General features: G+C 40.7%; 1 protein-coding gene and 1 long non-coding RNA gene across 2 annotated transcripts in view; one reads left to right on the top strand and one right to left on the bottom strand.

Annotated features, from left to right (window-relative positions):
• Mpp7 (MAGUK p55 scaffold protein 7) overlaps positions 1-19645 on the top strand; it is a 212670-nt gene that overhangs the window by 160994 nt on the left and 32031 nt on the right. The gene's annotated exons all lie outside the window — the stretch shown is intronic.
• On the bottom strand, positions 5983-6975 carry LOC143273363 (uncharacterized). Its single transcript, XR_013051424.1, has 2 exons — positions 6871-6975; positions 5983-6119 (listed from the first exon to the last, which is right to left on the bottom strand). It is a non-coding gene; the product is annotated as an uncharacterized LOC143273363 (long non-coding RNA).

Raw genomic sequence — 19645 nt, forward strand, 5'->3', positions numbered from 1 at the left:
CCTAAGAGCAGTCATACCTCTTAATTCCTTATCTACAAATCACAACTGGGAACTTTACCTCATGGCAAAGAGTTGCCAGACCAAAAGGAAGGAAAATGAGAGGAAGAAGGACTTCATATTATAAGTCCTGAAAAAGAGAGAGGGCTTGGGGACATTTCTTTTTTTTTTAGTTTGTCCTTCTTTCTCCCTTTCTTTATTTCCTGTTTTTCACCCTCTCAGGTCTCCGTCTTATACACTTCATCTCTCTAAATGTTCCATGTGTCTGGGCATTTTAAGAGAAAAAAAAAACAAAACAAAAATGGACTCTCCCCCTTTTTTTAAAAAAAATAGAGATTACATGTTAAAAGGTGAAATGAACAAATAAATGGCCCTGAAACTTTATACCAACATCTGTTTTTAGTATTGTTGCATTTTTCACATCTCCTGTTATTTCCTTTAGTTTGCAGACACATACAGCTCAGTAATCACGTAGTAAGAAAGCCAAGCTACAGCTAAATGTAAATCTCACAGCAAGCCAGTATGGGCATGCACTACTGAATCAAAAGCCTGCTTGCTTTTGCTGTGTTCAGCCTGGGTGGGAGGAAGGTCCTCTTCTACTGCATGTGGAGTTCTGAAATGTCAGAAGGTCGAAGGCTTAACGGTGCATTGTTTCTAAGTGTGGTAACTTTCCATTGTTAGCTCATCCAGCTTCAAGGAACTGAGCCTGGATACTAGATGAGGGTTTGCACACTCGGAATATATTTGGTGCTTATTAGATGAAATAAGCCACTAAACAGCAAGGGAAATGAGACTACACTCAAATTTGAAAATGTACTCTGCTTTGAACTATAGACAACTTGGAGACATATCATTTGAAGAAATTGTGAATTTTCACTTATATAAGCTCACTGTATATTTCTTTAAAGAACTATCGAGAAGGGATAGCTTTTTAATTGCTCTCTCAACTTGGTCTAGATGTGTGTGGATTTGAGCGTGTATGGGTATGAAGGGAGAGTGTTGGTGTAAACATGAATTGTAATGGAGGCTTTTGTCCATTGTTTGGCATCGTTTCATTTTTATGTTAATATTTGTTTAGATATGGTAAGTATTTATTCCAAGAGGTATCTTTACCAAATTATCATCTTGATTTGTTTGTTTGTTTGGTTGGTTGATTTTGTTTTAACTCTTGAGTTCCATTCAAATACTCGGGGAGCATAACTGTGGTAGAGTGCTCCCCCAGCACGGTCTGGGCGTCCTGTCCCAGCACTGCAGAACAAGAGCAGAGGCGGAAGTGAGCTGACTGGCCCTCCTGCTCTTCCTCTTTCTCTCTTCCTTCTCCTCCCCACTCCTTCTTGGCTTCTTAGTTCTTGGATCTTTGAGACAAGGTCTCGAAGTGGGTCCCAGTGCGGCGTCAACCTCATGGACTTTCTGTCTCCACTTCCCCAGTGCCTCAACTTTTCCTCCTTTTATACCTTGATTTTCATTCACTAAGAGAGGTTACCTGCTTATTTATAGTTCAAGTAAACCTGCCCAAGATTATCCAAATAAACCACCAGCATATATTTAAAAATAGCATTGCTCAGACAGAGTGGGTTTCTGTGCGACTTGAAAGCCAGTATCCTTTATTCTCAGAGATTGAAGCTCTGTTTGAAATTCCTGTGGCCATTGTCTACAGAAACGGTTGTGCTAGCTCTGGATGATACAGTAACATTTAAGAGCACGTCAACCTATGTATTACTCTTTTTTTTGTCTGTGTAGCATTTTGTAAGGACTGCCTGACTTGAATGCTGAGTCCAGTTTTAGGATGAGAAACCTCCATTGTCACAGCCTTCCCCGCATTACAGGACAGCTGTAGGAAGAAAAATAGCAAGTTGATAGAAATGATGTTCAGTGCTTGAAAGAAAGTCATTGATGGGGCTGGAGAGATGGAGCAGTGGTTATGAGCATGCTCTGCTCTTGAAGAGGAGCAGATTTGGTTCTGAGCACCCTCAGCATGTAGTTCACAAACTGCCTCTTACTCCAGCATCAGGGGATCCAACACCTTCTTCTGATCTCCTTAGACACCCACATACATGTACATAGACATGCACACATACAATAATAGATCTTTTTTTTAAGAAAAGAATCTTGGAAGTAGTGATTTGTAATTTGATGGAAAAAACATACAATAATGAAACAGAATTTTTGAGATAGGGTTTTATATAGCTTAGACTGGCTTTGAACTCTCTGTGCACCCAAGAATAACCTTGAACTCCTGATCCTCCTGTGTCTACTTCCTGAGTGCTGGGATTACAGGTGTGCAGTACCACACGAATAGTTTATGAAGTGCTGGGATGGAACTCAGGGTGTTTTTCGTATTATAGAACACTCTACTGACTGAGCTATATCCACAGTTTCTAAAATGTTTTGAACTAAAATTTAAGTGTACTTCAGACTCAGGGAATTACAGTATGCACTGACTTGGAAGTACTAAGTTTCGCCATGTGATAACACATTAAATGACTCAATTACCCCTTATCATGATGTGAATGCTTGTGTCTGTGTAATTTTACTCCTTATTTGATTTCCTAACTGGAAAAAAGAGTTCATAGAAGATAATTCTAGAATATCAACATAGAACACAAAGGAAGACAAATTCTAGTCATGTTACCTTTGTGTTTGTCTTTGTGCTAGAGTACTTGTTCTTAGCTCCAATGAAAATTAAACCAACGAGGCACTAATGAGCGCTCCAGACTTTGAAACTAGTGGGTTTTTTTTGTGCAAAACTCTGAGTGTATGTGTGGGTGGCATTCATCCTTGATGGTGAATCCATAGCTCTCCTTAAGGACCAAGAAATCTCAATATTTATCCAGAAAGCAGGCTTCTCAAACAGCAGTGTTTGCCTCTAAACCATTCCTGAAAACTAAGACAGAACTCTTACAATGAAAGTATTCTTTTTGTTTGTTTGTTTGTTTGTTTGTTTGTTTGTTTGTTTGTTTTTCAAGACAGGGTTTCCCTATGTAGCTTTGTGCCTTTCCTGGAACTCACTCTGTAGCCCAGGCTGGCCTCAAACTCACAGAGATCCGCCTGGCTCTGCCTCCTGAGTGCTGGGATTAAAGGCGTGCGCCTATTCTTAAACCTGGGAGCTTGACATGGAGAGCAATCCCCTCTTCTCTCTTTGTCTCCCTGCCCCCCATTTTGAAAAATTATACAACGAAAAACAAAACTATAATAGAAAACATTTCCTACTGTTTTCACATAGTGACTCTGTACTGGTGACATGGACAGAGGACAGAGGTAGGTGTCTGATAGGCCTCCTTTGATAATGACCAGCTTTGGGTTAGTATATCAAAAAGGCAGCTGCTTAAGTCCTGGGTCTGGGGTAGTGTCTCCAGGAGCACATGGGAGTGGTTGATGGTGAAGACTTGTCAGCTTGTAATTCTTATGTTGCCATAATTTATTTTGTGCTTCATTTGCATGTATAAGAATATTAGATTTACTCACATGCACACTCCATGCCATGAATGGAACCCAGGACCTTGTGTGTGCTAGCAAGTGTTCTACCATGAGCTATATCCTAGTACCTCAATTAGCTTGTAAGAAAGACATATACATTTCTTTATTTGAAATACTATCCCTTTTCTGTTGAAATACAGACATCTTCCTAATTGTATCCAGATATAGTCTGTATTGAAGTTCAGTATTTATGGCTTTCAGAAAGGATGGGGAGGGAAACCTCTTTTTTCACGTAGATTATTTCACAGCAGAATATCAAAGTATGACTTCTATTTTTAGTATTTAATTTTCCTTTTCAGTTATCAAAGTGTAAATACCTCAACATTTTTCATACAGCAAACTGAATCATATTAATTTAAATTCTTTAAAAATAGCTCTGTGGAATTCTTGGCATTAGATAAATAAATGTGCAAAATTTTTGATATTTCAAAACATAAAATCACAGAACACTTCACTGTAACCAATTATGATTTGGGGCTCATAGACACAAAAGGAAAGGCTTAAATTCAGACAAAGAGCATCTATCAGAAGCACGTAGGACTTGCTCATTATGGATCGACAGACATAATATCCAGTGAAATAGTTTCAGCACTGAGTAAAACAATGTCATTTTCTGTATGTGCTGCCTGCATTTCAGATTCTGCATGCTGTTGCAATAAAGTATTTCTCGTTGAGTACACGCCTCCCTAATGCCGTCTCCAGTGTATTTAGTGTTTGTACATGTTATATCAATTTAGAAACATCGTTTATGCTGTTAAAAATTTTTGTATGTCTAAAACTTTGTCAAGCATTTTCTTAATGTTGGTAGCATTTAGAGTGGACAGAAACACAGAGTTTCGTGTCAGGGGCTAGAGAGATTAGTCAGCAGTTGAGTGTGTATTGCTCTTGCAGAGACTCCAAGTTCAGTTTCCACACCTCTGTCAGGAAGTTCACAAATTGCCCATATCTCCAGCTTCAGGAAGATCTGACACCCATGACCTCCTCACACCCCTCCATTTACATACCCATACACAGGCACATGATTTAAAATATTAATTTAAAGACCCTGTGAATATTTTCTCTTTATGTGAGCTTTCTAATACCTTAACAAATACCTGGGCTGATCAGCTTTATAAGGAGAACAGTTTATTTTGATTCACAGATTTAGAGGGTCCAATCCATAATCATGGGACCTCCTTGTTTTTGGCCTGTGGCCAGGAGCCGGTCATGGCTAGGGGTTACATGTGAAGCCCAGATGTTTATGTCATAGCTAGGGTGTTTAAGAGATGAAGAGGAAAGGGTTTCTTTTGTACCCTTCATAGCATATTTCTGGGGGTCAGAAGCCCCCCCCCCCACTAGGTCCCCTTATAAAGCTTTCATTTCCTCCCATAGCTTGGCACTGTGGACCTTTGGCAACCTGGGTCCTAGCTATAACACCGTGATCTTCAGTGATACTGTTGGGAAGATTCCACAGGTCAGAGCTTTGTGAGAAGAGGTGCTGATGAGCTAGGCTGTCAATTTTACATCCAGTGGTTCACATGATTCCGACTCAGTAGGTTCTCTGTCTAGCTGATGGTATCACTTCTGAAAAAGTCTCGGGGAAGATTCTTCTAGTTTGAAGGGTTCCAACCTATGCAGTTCCTCCTGGAGACCCAGTGGCATGTTGGGAAGAGTCTGCTCACAGTTAGGGGTCTGATCTGTGGTCATGGTTTAGTCACACTGCAGTCAGAGGGCTGAGGGGACCTAGGAAAGCAGGTGCCCCCTTGCTAACAGAAGAGAAGCTGACCGCAGCTCTGCCGTGCACAGCTCAGGGCATCCTCCCCTCCAGCATTCCCAGTCCATCCTCTGGTTTCCTTGGGAGCCATTCCTCTGTGGTTTTATAGCCTCCGTGTCCTGTTCTCCAGTGCTTGAGATCAGTAAGCCATAGAATCCTGATAACATGGGAGCAGGAGCTAACCTTTCCAAGTCCTCCTGGGAAGCACACGGGGCTGTTGAAGCTACAGGAAAGGGGCAAGAGCAAGTGTTGGTGGTGATGGTGATGTACAGGTGACATGGAGGAAACAGGGAACCATCCTCTGCTAGTGGATTCTCTAGCTCATCTTGAATAATTGCAAAATGGTTCTGATATGAACATTTGGCATTTGTGCTTAAACACATGTGGCCAGGCTTCTGGGTCCACAGCCTTTGTATTTCACTACATGGGTGTGTTTCCGTCTGTATATTGGGGCTAGTGGTCCTATCCTCATGGAACTGTTGGAATGTTAAATAGCTTACCCCAGCTTTCTTCTGAGATTAACACTTTGTATATTTTTCCTCATTTTTCAAACCTTGCAATTCTAGCGGAATCCTTTGCCTTTTCCATGTGAGATTCATTAAGTACAGACTTCCTGTTGGATGTGTGTCTCTAATTTTACTATGCTTAAAAAAATCATAGCATTCTCCCCAATAACTGTATGGAGAAACAATCTTCTGAATTCATTGAGCATATGGATTTATGACTTTTTATTGGAATGTGAAATAAGTACACTATTTGTAATATAAAACGTTCATTGTGGGTTGATTATTGGCATTCCAAGTTTTTGTTTACCTCTGTGGCCTTAATCATCTGATCACCATGATGTTGAGTCTTTAACCAGAGGTGTAAGGTTCAACTTATTCTATAATTCCTGTCAAGAAAGACATGTGCAAGATTTAGCAATCTACTTTTCAATCCAGTACATGAGATTTTTACATTGATGGATTTTTGTTGTTATATGTGTTTGTTTGGTGAGATAGGGTCTTGGTATCTATCCCTGGTACTCACTCTATTTCTCAGGCTGGCCTCAAGCTCAATGCAATCCTCCTACCTCAGCCAATGAGTGCTGGATTACATGTGTGTTTTACCATGCACAGCACAATGATTCTCAAGTCATTTTGCATGGCCTCAATGTCTGGTGTTGCTAACTGATCACGCAGTTTATTCTTTGTTTTCCGATCATTTGTTTCAGATGCATTTAGCATGTCAGAACTAGTGAGAAATATGCATAAATCCTAATTTGAGTAGCTCATAGCGTGAGCCTGAATAATAATCTTTGCTTATCATATTTGATAACGGCGGTCATGTAGAACTGACCCAGCGGTATTCACCTTCCCTGAGCCATTACCTATGGCTGCTGTTCTGTAGTTGTGGGAGGTTTTCATCACCCCTGTTCACTCTATATGGCCAGGCAGTGAAGAATGTTCCACCTTGAGTCAGGGTGAGATTTTGCTAAGGGTATGTTGCCAATATATTTCCCTTTCTTTACTGGAGAGAAGTCTCCTAGCCAACCTTTTAAGTTGCTATCTTATTAGTAATTCATGAATAAAGGATTCTTTTTAAAAGTCCTTTTCATTGTGGTTCTTCAAAAATTAAGACAAGCCTGGGCATGTGGCACATACCTGGAGTCCTAAAACTTGGGAGGCAGAGAGAGCAGGACCCTTTCAAGTTCCAGATTATCTTGCTCTGCCTAGTGAGTTCCAGGGCTACACAGAAAGACTCCATCTAAAAAAAAATTAAATAAATAGAACTTCCATATAATCCAGCCATACTGTTTGTTTGGCAGATAACTAAAAGGATGAAAGGCTATGCCAGCAAGATGACTCAATGGGTAAAGGGGCTTGCTATGTAAGCCTGACAACCTGAGTTCAATCCCTAGAACCCACAGAAAAGTAGGAGAGGCCCAACTCCATGGAGTTGTCCTCTGATCTTCACTTGTGCACTGTGGCGCGCGCACGCGCGTGCACACACACACAAATAATAATAATAATATTTATTGTAGAGATAACTGTATATCCATGTTGATTATGGTACTATCTGTGGCAGCCAAGTTATAGATTCAGTCTGGATACTCATCAACAAATGAATGGGAAAAGAAAATGGGATGTGTTATGAAGGTTTTTACTAAGTCATAAAGAAGAATAAAATATCGTTTGCTGGAAATGGATAAATAGCATATCACAATGTTAAGTGAGATAAACCACTTCACAAAAAATGAATACAGCATGTATGTTTTCAGGTGGAAGCTAGGGAAAAACAAAAAGATAAGAAACTAAGAAGGGAAGGAGAGTATGAGAGATGTGGGAGAGGACAAGGTAAAGATGGACAGGAAGTAATGGAGGGAGGAAGGGAGCATAATTGAGTTACAGGCCAGCCAGGGCTATACGGTGACATGTCTCAAGTTAAAAAAAATTAAAATATCTTCCATGAAATAATATATGTGATAATTGACTTGTCAGGATGGTGTTGAAATTACAGAACACTTAGACCTGTCCAGGGCAAACTTGCTTGTTTCGAAGATCCTTTCTTCATTTGATCGATTACTCTTCATGAAGCTTTTTCACCATATTGAACAGGTTGATTTATGAACCAACCAATCTATTAAAAGATTTGAGTAAAAATGTTGACCTTTTTTTTTTCTAGTTCTTTTTTTCCCATTTGGTGGCTGACTATAGCTCTGTGACCACTCGGTGTCTTTGCTAAAATGTATACATTCTGTACATGCAGCTGCAGCACTGTCTACTATTGCGATGTTTAAATATATGTATTTTCCCTCCTTTGGCTTTTCTAAGATGAGGAATCAGTTGAATGTGGTAGGTAGATTTTATTTGAGTTGTTTTGATTTGGATCTTTCTACTTCCATTGTATTTTCTGTCAGTGTAACCATCTTCTTTTTCATTCTCTTTATGCTTCTCAGAGGAAATTAAAGGTACATGTATACAATTCCCCTGTGTGGTTAACAGTTTTACTTAGTGAATATTAGTGTAGGATTGAATCAGATATATCAAGCAGTTGTGGCAGAGTGCTCTTTATGAGTACAAACTTCCATTTTTCAGTATCAAAAATCATGGTTGGACTTTGTTTTGGAAAGAGATGTAGTGTTTTTTTTTTTTCCTTCATATGGAAGAACTAGCTAACATATAATCACAGTTTACACAGTGTGCTTACATCTCTGTCACTAGCCTTAAGTAAAGGTAAATGGAAAAAGCAGTGTTTTTAATGCTGTTGTGTGGCGACAGGCAGGTGCTCTGGCCTTCTCAGAGCCTAGGTATCTGCTTGGTCTATTCCAGGGGTGTGTGTGTGTGTGTGTGTGTGTGACTGTTCTGGGACAAACAACAGCTACTTCACTGCTTTAAGACAAGTGTAGGCCAGAAGTCACCTAATTCCCCCAAACAGTAACACAATGTTTAATTTTAAATGTTTTATTTGTTCTATGTTTTTTTTAATGAAACTACAATGTTATTCTTCTCTCCCTTCCCAACTTGGGATCAGTACCTGTCAGCAAGGGTGTATTTTAGTCTCACCTTTCTGTCTACTCCAGCCAGCCAAAGTAAATGCTCTATTTTACATATTATCAAAGAGCTGATTTATGAAAGTACATTTACTTTGGGAGTCAACTGGCGTAATTTTCTTTACTGTGAAAATATAAACATTTCAGATAATTTAAAAAATCATTTTCTTTGGAACTGCATCAAGGAACCTCTGAAGAAGGTTGAAAGGGGGGAAAAAAAAAACAAAAAACAAACCCTGCATGAGGTCTCAAAACACCTGAACTTAAACTGAAAACAAAATGTTTTCTAAGAATGCCATTGTCAGGGCTGCTCCATGCTGTGCGTTCCATGATTGTTTCCAGTAATGGACTTTTGGCATCTGGGGCTGGGCTCCTAACCATTCTGCTTTGTCTCCTGACTTCTGTTCTGTTGGCTTTTACCTTCTTCTACCCAGAAGATGCCGGAGATGACGGTAACAGCAGCGGAACCTACATAGGTGAGCAATTGGCCGTAGAAGAAGATTTCTTTGCTTTCTGTTGCTTTCTTCAACATAATTACATTGTTCCCTTTAAATCAGCATGTTTGTGTGAGCATGCTCCAACACCTAGGCAAGCAGGAACCTTGTATTACAGGCTTGGCGGGCTGGATACAGAGGATTCTACAGTGCACTGTAGGTATTACGCCGGGAGCGTTCCATACAGCTTTGTAAATGATTATATGCTTCTTGATAGAGGATGAGCACACACACTGATGGTGTTAATAATAACTTTTCTCAGTGCTGGTTTCTGGACTTTTCTAAGCAGTTGAGTTCACTGGGATTGTTCAATGCTCTGAATAAATTTCTTCCTCTCAAATCACTTCTTCCATACATCTTCTTATGATATGTTATTTCCACCCCATAAATAACACAAATACAGTTAAGCCTTATGATTAGTCTCTAATGTATGGCTTTAGAAATGCTTTCTAGTTTAGAGATGCTGGGGGATGTTATAAACAGAAGCAAAGATGTCTAGAAATCATTAAAGGCAGCAAGATTGTCTTCCTCTGCATTTCACTTCCAGCCTTTCCTACCCTTGCTATGTTTAGCCAACAAATTCTGTGCTCAGCAAGGGGGTGGTACTGTGGAAACACAGGGCTAAGCATCTGCCTTTCAGCCTTCTTTTAAGATTAACACTCTCATGTGTGGTGATAGGATCTCTTGGTTACTGAGGAGTTCAGGTGGATACTGTACTAGGTATTTGGTATGTATATCATCTCCAATACATTGAGGTTGGGATATTTATCCATTCTATGACAATTAGACTAAGGCCTGGGAAGTATATGGTGTTCACCTAAGAACCAAAAGATACAATTCCTGCTTCTGGATTCATCCCACTTCTGTATAAAGACAACAACTGTAGTCTGCTTCCCTGCAGCTGCTCTTTGGGTTTTGGTTTTGTAAAACATACCAGACATTCTGAAACACACGGCGTTCCCATTTCTCATCCTTAAGGTCTCATATCATCAACCATCACATGAATTTACAGAAAAGTCTAAGATTTGGGGCACCAGAGAGAGAGGGGTTCTGCCTTCATAACAGAACACTGTTCTGCCTTTTCAGAGAGGTGCAATGTACCCACTGCTCTGTGGCCTGGCACCTGCTCTTTCATTCCCTGAAATCCCCAACAGTTCCACACAAGCCCCAAGGCCTGTGAATCTGAAGTCAGTTCCGTGGTTCTGCCCAGGCTCAGCTTGGTGGGTCTTTGCAGTCTGGTGGCTGGGGTCTGTCTGATTTGTGGGGAGTTTAGCCAAGTGAGCTTGTGTGTGTGTGTGTGTGTGTGTGTGTGTGTGTGTGTGTGTGTGTGTGTGTGTGTGTCTGCGAGCACACGTGCATGCACATGTGCTGAAAGCCTGAGGTCAATGTCAAGTATCTTCCTTAATCATGCTCTAACTTATTTTTTGAGACAGGATTTCTCACTGAACATGGAGCTCACTGATTTAGCATTAGCTGGCTACCAAGACTCAGAGACATGCCTGCTCCCACCATTTTGTATGTGCATTCTACCATGTCTGGCTTTTAACATAGGTGCTGAGGATCATAACTCAGGTTCTCTACCTACTAAGCCATTTCCCAAGTCCCTTGTGTGGTCTTTCATGCCCCAGGAAGCTTGCCAAACAGGGTTCTCAGGGTTCCTGACTTCAGCAAGAGAAAGCAGCACTCCAGGAGTGCTCCTGCGATTAAAGTCCTTTTAGGGACTAGAATAGGTCTCCTGGCCAAGGTAGAGTCAGTGTGGGAGGACGGCCCAAGAGCATGGGCACTGGGGGTCATGAAGAGATGCACAGCTATTACCATGTGTTTTTTTTCCAAAAGAAAAAACAAAAAAAGGTCGCTGTCCCTGTTGGGAGGTAAATAAATGATATAATTATTGGAGCATAAGATGTAAAATTGACCAATTGGCAGTGAGGAGGGGCAACTGTGTATAACCCATAAGATGGTAGTAAGTACTGAGAAGAAAACACAGTGATGAAGGAGAGTCTCCCTGAAAAGATCTGGACAGTTGAGGCGGGACATTGTAGGGAATAGCATCTAAGTATGGAATAAGCATGGTGCAAGACCTAAGCAGGATATCTGCTGCACCTGAAGGAGCCTGTGCAAGAGGGCCTGTGTAGCAGGAATCTTCAAAGTTCTTATTAATACAATCAAACCTGAGACCAGGTATTGGGGTAAACTGGAAGATCAGAGAGCCAGAACAAGCCACAGCTACCTCACCTCACCAGATCCTCAGCTGGTCTTGTTTCCTCAGACTGGAGGCCTCTGAGTCCTCATCCAGAATGGGTCTCAGCTGAATTGCTGCTCAAAACCTAAAAGCTTAACCAGCCAAATGCTTAACCAGGCCAAATGCTTCTAGTTTCTGGTCTCCACGCCTTATAAACCTTTCTGCTTTCTACCACCACTCCCTGGGATTAAAGGCTCGCTTTCTGGGATTAAAGGCGTGAGTCACCATGCCTGGCTGTTTTCAATGTGGCCTTGAACTCACAGAGATCCAGAGGGATTTCTACCTCTGGAGTGCTAGGATTAAAGGCAGGTGTGCCACTATTTTCTAGCCTTTGTATCTAGTGGCTATTCTGTCTCTGACCCCAGATAAGTTTATTAGGGTGCACAATATTTTGGGGAACACAATACCACCACAGGCCCGTGTGGCCAGAACAGAGTGAACAGAAGCTAAGTCTGTGCAACAACACATGACAAATGTAGGAAGCACTTAGCTGTTACTTTATAGAAGGCAGGAAATTATCGACAGGTCCTGAGCAAGGTGGTAACATGACCTGACCCTCATTTTAAGGGTCACAGTGGCTGATGGGGTGAGGATCTGGAAGGGAACAGGGCAGAAGCAGAGAAACAGTGTAGTAATTCAGGTAAGAAATGATGTGCGTTGAACAAAGGTATTTCCACTGGAGGTAGAAGGAAGACCAGATTCTGGACATAGGAGAGCTGAGTGTGAGTATATGGTTTGGGTCATTGTAACTACAGGAATGGAGTTAAATGTTTACTGAGATAGGCAAGATTGGAGGAGTGATCTGCCTGAGTATTCTGTTTTGGACACAGTGTGGTGAAGACATCCATGTGGAATTGGCAGTGGGACAAATATGGGAGGAACAGGCGTCGAGGCCATCAGTCTGGAAGCTGTGACTATCAGAGTCTATTAAAACGATGAAGCTAGATGAGGCAGCCAGAGACTGAGTGGTGGTCCTGATGAGAGGAGAGCCCGGAGGCAAGCAGGATAGAAACCAGGAGAGACAAGTGGAAGACAAGGTACAAGGAGGAAGGGATGATTCTGCCAAGAATCAGGAGGAGGGGTGAGAACAGCGTGAGCTGTGATGGAATGCACTTGCCAAAGCCCAGCAGCTTTTCACAATGCAAACATATAAATGAAGACTGGAAGGGAAGGTCTTCAGCTTGACACGGGGACTCTTGGACAGCCTATGGGCAATGTTCTTAGTCTTCATTCTGTCAAGGCTTATTAGAGACAGCTCACCCACATAGTGATCTGCTTTGCTTTACTACTCCCAGGACAGATACTTTGAATATTATTATTTTGTACCAAGAAGAATTTCCACAATAATCTTGGCCAGATAGCTGGGCAATATGGGGGGAGGGTGGGAAGACTGTTGCCTTCTGTGATGTGTGAGTGTGTGTGTGTGTGTGTGTGTGTGTGTGTGTGTGTGTGTGTGCGAGTTCTGCCTGCAGGTATGCCTGTGTACCAGGTGCATACAGTGCCCTCTGAGGCCAGAAGAGGGCAACAGATCCCTTGGAACTGGAGTTACAGGTGGTTGTGAGCTGCCATGTGGGTGCTGGAAATTGAAGGAGAGTCCTCTGAAAAAGCAGCTAGTGCTCTTAACTGCTGAGCTGTCTCTCCAGCCCCTTGTTTTTGGCTTTTTTTTTTTTTTTTTGAAGCAGGATTATGGTATTTGTCCAGGCTATCTCAGATTCATGATCCTCTTGCTTTAGCTTCCTGAGTATTGGGATTATAGTCATGAGTTATACCACTTGGCTTTTCTAATACTTTGGATCTGTCTGCGGTAATTGTTGCTTTGAAGAGAAGAATCCCCTTTGGATTGTTGACCTATTTTCCATGTCCACTGTTTCTCTAAGAGAAATAATCCAAATGGCCCGAGTTAGCTGGGTGGAACTGGTTCTTAGCATTTCAGGCATTTTGAGTGTACCTCTAAGGGATCACAACATTCTGTGATAAGCCTGTCCCAGCACACACTCTTACTTCCCCAGACACACTGTAGTTAACTTGTTTGGAAGAGCTTTGGCTTGTACGGGATAGGTTTGTGTTCATCCTTGCCAGATCACACATTTATCTGGCTCTGAGACATCTCTGGAAAAACACCTAGGAATCTGGCCTTTCTGCCTGACCTTTTCCAAAGATTAATTAGTAGAGTAGCTAAGGTTGTGGCTTGTTTTAGGACTGTTCCCCTCTGTCATCTGCTTCCGTATCCAGAGAAGGAAAAACAGACGTTTTCTACCTTGCAGAAAGGATATCCCTGGACCAGCGTCTTTGATTCCAACACCAGATCATGGCGTCGTGTACTGACACAACCCGGGAGAGACATTTGGTGATTTTCACTTTGTTTGAAGTACATGAAAATCAAGCACAAAGCAGTGTGTGGGTAGCCCCCTAATCTTAAACCTGGATTCACTTTCTGAGAACAGACTGGAAAGATGTCTTAGCAGTTAAGAGTGTGTCCTGCTCTTGGAGAAAACACAGCTTTGGTTCCCAGCTCCCTACTGGGTGGCTCGCAGTCTCTTAGAACTCCAGCTCCAGAGGAGCAGCCACCCTCTTGTGTCTCCTGGCTTCCGTCTCTTGAGTGCTGTGATTACAGGTGTGTTCCACCCTGCAGCTTGTGCCTTAAACCTTTATTGACTGAGGCTTCACTGGTTGGATTTACTGTGTGATATGATTCTGACTGGCATGGAACCGGTTTCCTAAAGGTCAGTGTTGTCATCAGTGAAAAAGATTTGGCTATTTTATTGGAAAGCAGGAAGACGCTAGATGGATGATCAATGTAAACTGTTTGTAGTCTGTGTAAAGTTTTATAATTATATGAAGATAAATCAATAGAACGCAGCAAAGAGGAATTGTAACACATTTTAAAGTGGAATCCCTGTAAGTCAGGAGCTGCCCACATTAAGGATTGCCTTTGATAGATACATGGTGTATATGTGTATGTATCCTACATGTGTATATGAGGAACATATAGAGATTATCATTGGTTGGTATATGGCATACATGTGTGTTTGCTACATATTTACACAAATGACTAGAACTAAAGGTTTGAACAATTCGTTCACTTTGGTGAGCGATGTGGAAGCTGGTGTGTTCCGGCTTTTGTGTTTGTCCCCATTAGAAGAGCTTTCTAAAAACCTATTTTTTTTTTCTTGCCTGAGCCCAAAATAATCAGTAGGAAGCAGTTTTCTAACATTGGTATGAATCATTGGATATCTTCCTCTGGCTAATTCATTATAGGAATCTTGTTATAATCAGTTCAGGAGGCGCTGTGCATCAAGCATGTGTGTTCTAACTCTTTGCTGCAAATGATTTCCTGCAGAGTTGAATTTTCGGTGCTTCTGTCCTTGCTGGAGCACACACTGCATTCTTTTAAAACAAGATCAGTTTTGGGACCTAGACTGCCCATTCTATTTAACCAAAGTATTTAGCCTAAAGTTAAATAATAAAACCAGAACTCCATGATATTACTTTTTTAAAAAAGTTGCTGTTTATCTCTCTGTGTCTGTGTGCTTTTCTTAAGGCTGGCTCTTATTTTTCCCCATGGTTTCCTTGTGTTTAAGAACAGCTGATTTTATAAGTCGAGTGAAAATTCCCATGTAGTCCAGTGGTCGACTCACTTAGTAAGGTTGCTAGGCAGGGTAGTGCAGCAGTGTTGAAATACACCACTGTGATGTTTTCCATGCGATAGAATTTGTGAAGAGAATATTTAGAAGCATTTCCCCCCAAAAAAGCAATACAGGTTCATTCTTGAACAGGAAAGAAATCTGCAGAATCTCAGTGAGTCTGGACTCTTGCTTGGAAATATTTGTTTCCTGACAGAAACTATCCCTGCTTGGGGAATTTTTGGTTGTAAGGATAGTCTCAAGCTAAGAAAAAAAAATACTGAAGTTTCAAATCCAATTTTTCCCTCTGTCTGGAGCTGCAGTTTTATATGTGCATACTGTATTTTGTCATAATTTTGAAAGCATAAGTAAGAACTCATTTCTTTATTAGCTGCTTGGCAGAAAGTTAAATTCTCATACAGTTTCTCTGTTATGTGTGTGTGTGTGGGGGGGTGATGTTTTGGTGTATTTAAGTTGTTTATTTGAACAATAAATTTTGGGTGTTAGTGTGATTGGGAAATCTTAAAATAGGAGTTATTTTTCCCTTGGAAATTGCACTTCATATCTTAGTTTAGCTTCTAGGGTTGTAACGGAGACTTTGAGTTTCTGTTTTATTTTTAGCTTGAAATGAGCTGGATGGTTCAAGGACCACTGTGGATTTGTACACAACTCACTACAAAAGAAGCTCTGAACCTGTACCGTGCTGGAGGCAGGTACTCTCCTAATTTGTCCAAAAAAAAAAAAAAAACAAAAAACAAAAAACAAAAACAAAAAACTCTCCTCCTGACCCTGTGCAGTAAAAACTCACAGTGTGTGGAGCTTACTATAATCATGGCATCGTTCTTTCTTTATTGATTTTCCCTGCACTGTGAGATGGCTGGAGGGCTCACTCATCCAGGCTTTTTAGATCTCACTGATGCCCACACTTTATTCATACTTTTCTGTGCAGTTCAAACCTCCACCCACCAAGCTTGCTGCTTGTCACTTTAAGATATGCTTGCCTGTCATTCATCATCTCTGGAATAATATTTAATTGACCGATTACTGAAGTCATGTGATCACGTGGGCATCTTTTTATCAGTGATACGAATGGAAGTCGCCTCTCTGCTGGTCATCACGCCTGTGCCGATTTGCTAAGGGCACCAGCCTTACGGTCAGAATGTTTCTGAGGACATGCGCGCTGCATCCTTGTCAAGAACCTAATGTTGTAGATGACTTGCAGCTGCTGAGCTTTTGTTAGTGTCCCCACGGGGTTTTAAAAATCTTCTTTAAACACTCCTTTAGAGTAAAATTTACTCTTTCTTATAATTTAGATACTAGGTAAATATTTGCATGGCTAAATTGTTCTGGTTTTTAAGATGCAGAAAAAAATTTTTTTTTCCTATGATGTCTTTGGCGGTACTCCCAGTATATAAAAATGGGACCTGTATTTCAGTATATTTAAAATGGAGATAAAAGCTGTAAAATGCTTAGTTTTAGGTTCCTTTCAGGAAAAATTGAACATTTCGTTTTGACTGCGTCTGCATCACAATACTTTTTTCATACATTAGGAGGTTGAGATGGGTTCTTCTAGAAGTCTTTGAGTTTTGAGGTACCCGTGACATATTTACGCTGCTGGGATTCAGGAAGATTTTGCTAAGATTTCTCTTTTTGTGCACGGAACATCTGTGAAATGTAATCCTATGGAAAGCTTGTTTAAACGTTAGCAGTGCACAGCGTCTAATGTTATCGGCTGGGGATTGCTTGTGTAAAACAGTGGAAATCAGGTATTGAAACTGTCCTGTTGGACACATCACAGGTGATGACATGATGGCGGGATATGTATTTTCTTTGAGTAAACGGAAAGTCAAGGTACACATCCCTAGTGTCCACGTGTGACTCTGACGGTGTCAGTGGGATTTGCTCGGCCTGAAGGACTTCTGAGTTCATTATGAAGCTAGCATTTTAATGACATGTCATCCTAAAGGGCACAATTCTATATAAAAAAACATAAAAATTAAAACATTAACTTTTCATTGAATTTACTTGTGAGAGCAAAAGAATATGATAACTTCTGATTTTGTAATAAACTCCTTAGCTGTTTTATTCCATTTTGAGCTTTTGAAACAATGTGTTCCTTTTTGTCTTCACCCTTTTCTCTGATTCTCTGTCCTCTTGGTCTTAATTTCTTGTGCTCTGTTATGCTTTTATAGCATTCCATTGGTTTCACTTTCATTGTTTTCTTTGTATTTGTATTTATTAGCTATTTCCAACCATCATCTATATAGAAACTTCATGTTTTGAGTAATCACTTCAGAATACAGCAGCCTGGAGCCTGCTTCTGAGATAGGGAGTGTACATTGTGTGTTTTGTTGACACACACACACAATTATTTCTGCCTAGATCCAATTTCATTCATGTGGCCATATACTATAAACTGTTTTGTTTTCCTATCAAATTGTAAAGTCACACAGTATAGTGAATTTGAATAATAAAGTAGTTACCAGAGTCCTCTCTGCCCAGAGCAGCCATTGTTTTTCTTTAAAGTATTTTCTTCTATGTTTCTGTATTCATAACACTTTTTTTTTTTTTTTTTTTGGTTTTTGGAGACAGGGTTTCTCTGTGTAGCTTTGCGCCTTTCCTGGGACTCACTTGGTAGCCCAGGCTGGCCTCGAACTCACAGAGATCCGCCTGGCTCTGCCTCCCGAGTGCTGGGATTAAAGGCGTGCGCCACCACCGCCCGGCCTCATAACACTTTTTATAGCAGCAAAAAACAAAGCTCATCATGTTAAGTGCAATTATTATAACCTGTCTAGTTCTCCTAATTATTACATTACTTCTATGGTGCTGTATACTGTATAATTTTAATGATTTCAACCCTATTTCTCTGGGAGGTTATTTCACCATTTAACTATTTCCATATTTCTGTATCTCTGTTCCTTTTCTAGATTATTTTTACTGCTAAAATGAATATCAGTGTATGGTGTTGTGGAGTAGAGAGATGTGCTGTTTCCTACAATGTTAAAGCTTATTTTAGTAACAAATGTTTCTTAAATTCCACGCACAAGCTTTAAATTTGATAGTCTTGGCTACTGTGTTATAAGGATGTAGTATGATGCAAGTTTTGAGAATGACCAAATTACAACTGAGTTTATTATTATTTTTGTATAAAAATGGTAAAAGTCAAACCAAAAAAAAAAAAAAAATGCCGGGCGGTGGTGGCGCACGCCTTTAATCCCAGCACTCGGGAGGCAGGAGTCAGAGCCAGGTGGATCTCTGTGAGTTCCAGGCCAGCCTGGTCTCCAAAGCGAGTTCCAGGAAAGGCGCAAAGCTACACAGAGAAACCCTGTCTCGAAAAAAAAAAAATGGTAAAAGTCAAATCAGACATTCTAAGTCTTTCAAAGAATCCCAAGTTACAGTCAAGATCCCGTGTTGTGCAAACTTATAAAACTTGTAAAGTTATTGTAAACTAATAAGTATGTGAGAATAGCTTTTTGTGTCCCAGGAGGATGAGTAATTTCTTGAGGCCAGTAAAGTAACACAGTCTTATATTTTTCTACTTTACAACTTACTTTGAATAAAAAGGGACATACATGCTTACTTAATTTGAAAAGAAAAAGAAAAAAAACCTATTAGGAAAAACCTTTTAGTCCATAAGTTAAACTGATGCTTTTCTTTGATAGTTTCTTCCTGTTAAATTGTAGCAGGGGCTGTCGCTTTCCCTGTCCCACATCTGAAAGCAAGGTGGCATTTCTCACTTGGTTTGTGATCTCATTTCATTGTGGAATACTTAAGCCAGGCTTTGCCTACCGCTTTTTATGAAGGGGAAGGGCAGTTCACACACAACTCCCCTCCCAGAGTTGCTGAGGAGACTGAATAAATTAACCCACATCAGGTGCTTTGAGCAGTGCCTGTCCCCTGGTGAGTTCTCAGTAAACCTCTACTGAGAGTGTGTTTTGGTGCCTGTCCCCTGGTAAGTTCTCAGTAAACCTCCACTGAGAGTGTGTTTTGGTGCCGACACTAACTGGTGAAGGAGTTCAGCTCAGATCAAGAATCCCCCCCCCCCCTTTTTTTCTGTCATGACCGAAACAGTGTGAAGCCTCTGCATATTCGTCTCAACATGAAGTTGTGTAGGGTCCTTCTCCTTCAGGATTATTTTAGAACCATTGGTTAATTATTTAGAAAAGTGGAAAGTTACAGCCACACTTCACAGGCTTGACATCATGATTAATCTGAGTGATTCCAGATGGGATTTAAAAAAAAAAAAACAATGAAGTATAAAGCCATGAATCCCATTTCTTAAAATTCAGAAGAATGTCGGAGAATATTTATCAGACATAAGAAGAGCGGAGAGTCCTTAAAATGGGGAAAAATCAAAAGCAAAGTTACAGATGCCAGCACACAAACGATTTAGGATTTCTTTAAAATCAATTCAGCATTAGGGTGAACACCTCTGGGCAGAGGGTTCATCGGCTTGCTGACATTTACATGTATGTATGATGATGAAGGGCTGACTGGGGGCACTTGATCAGTGGGCACTCACCATCA

This window comes from Peromyscus maniculatus, chromosome 5 (genome assembly GCF_049852395.1).
Source record: "Peromyscus maniculatus bairdii isolate BWxNUB_F1_BW_parent chromosome 5, HU_Pman_BW_mat_3.1, whole genome shotgun sequence".
Classification (NCBI taxonomy): domain Eukaryota; kingdom Metazoa; phylum Chordata; class Mammalia; order Rodentia; family Cricetidae; genus Peromyscus; species Peromyscus maniculatus.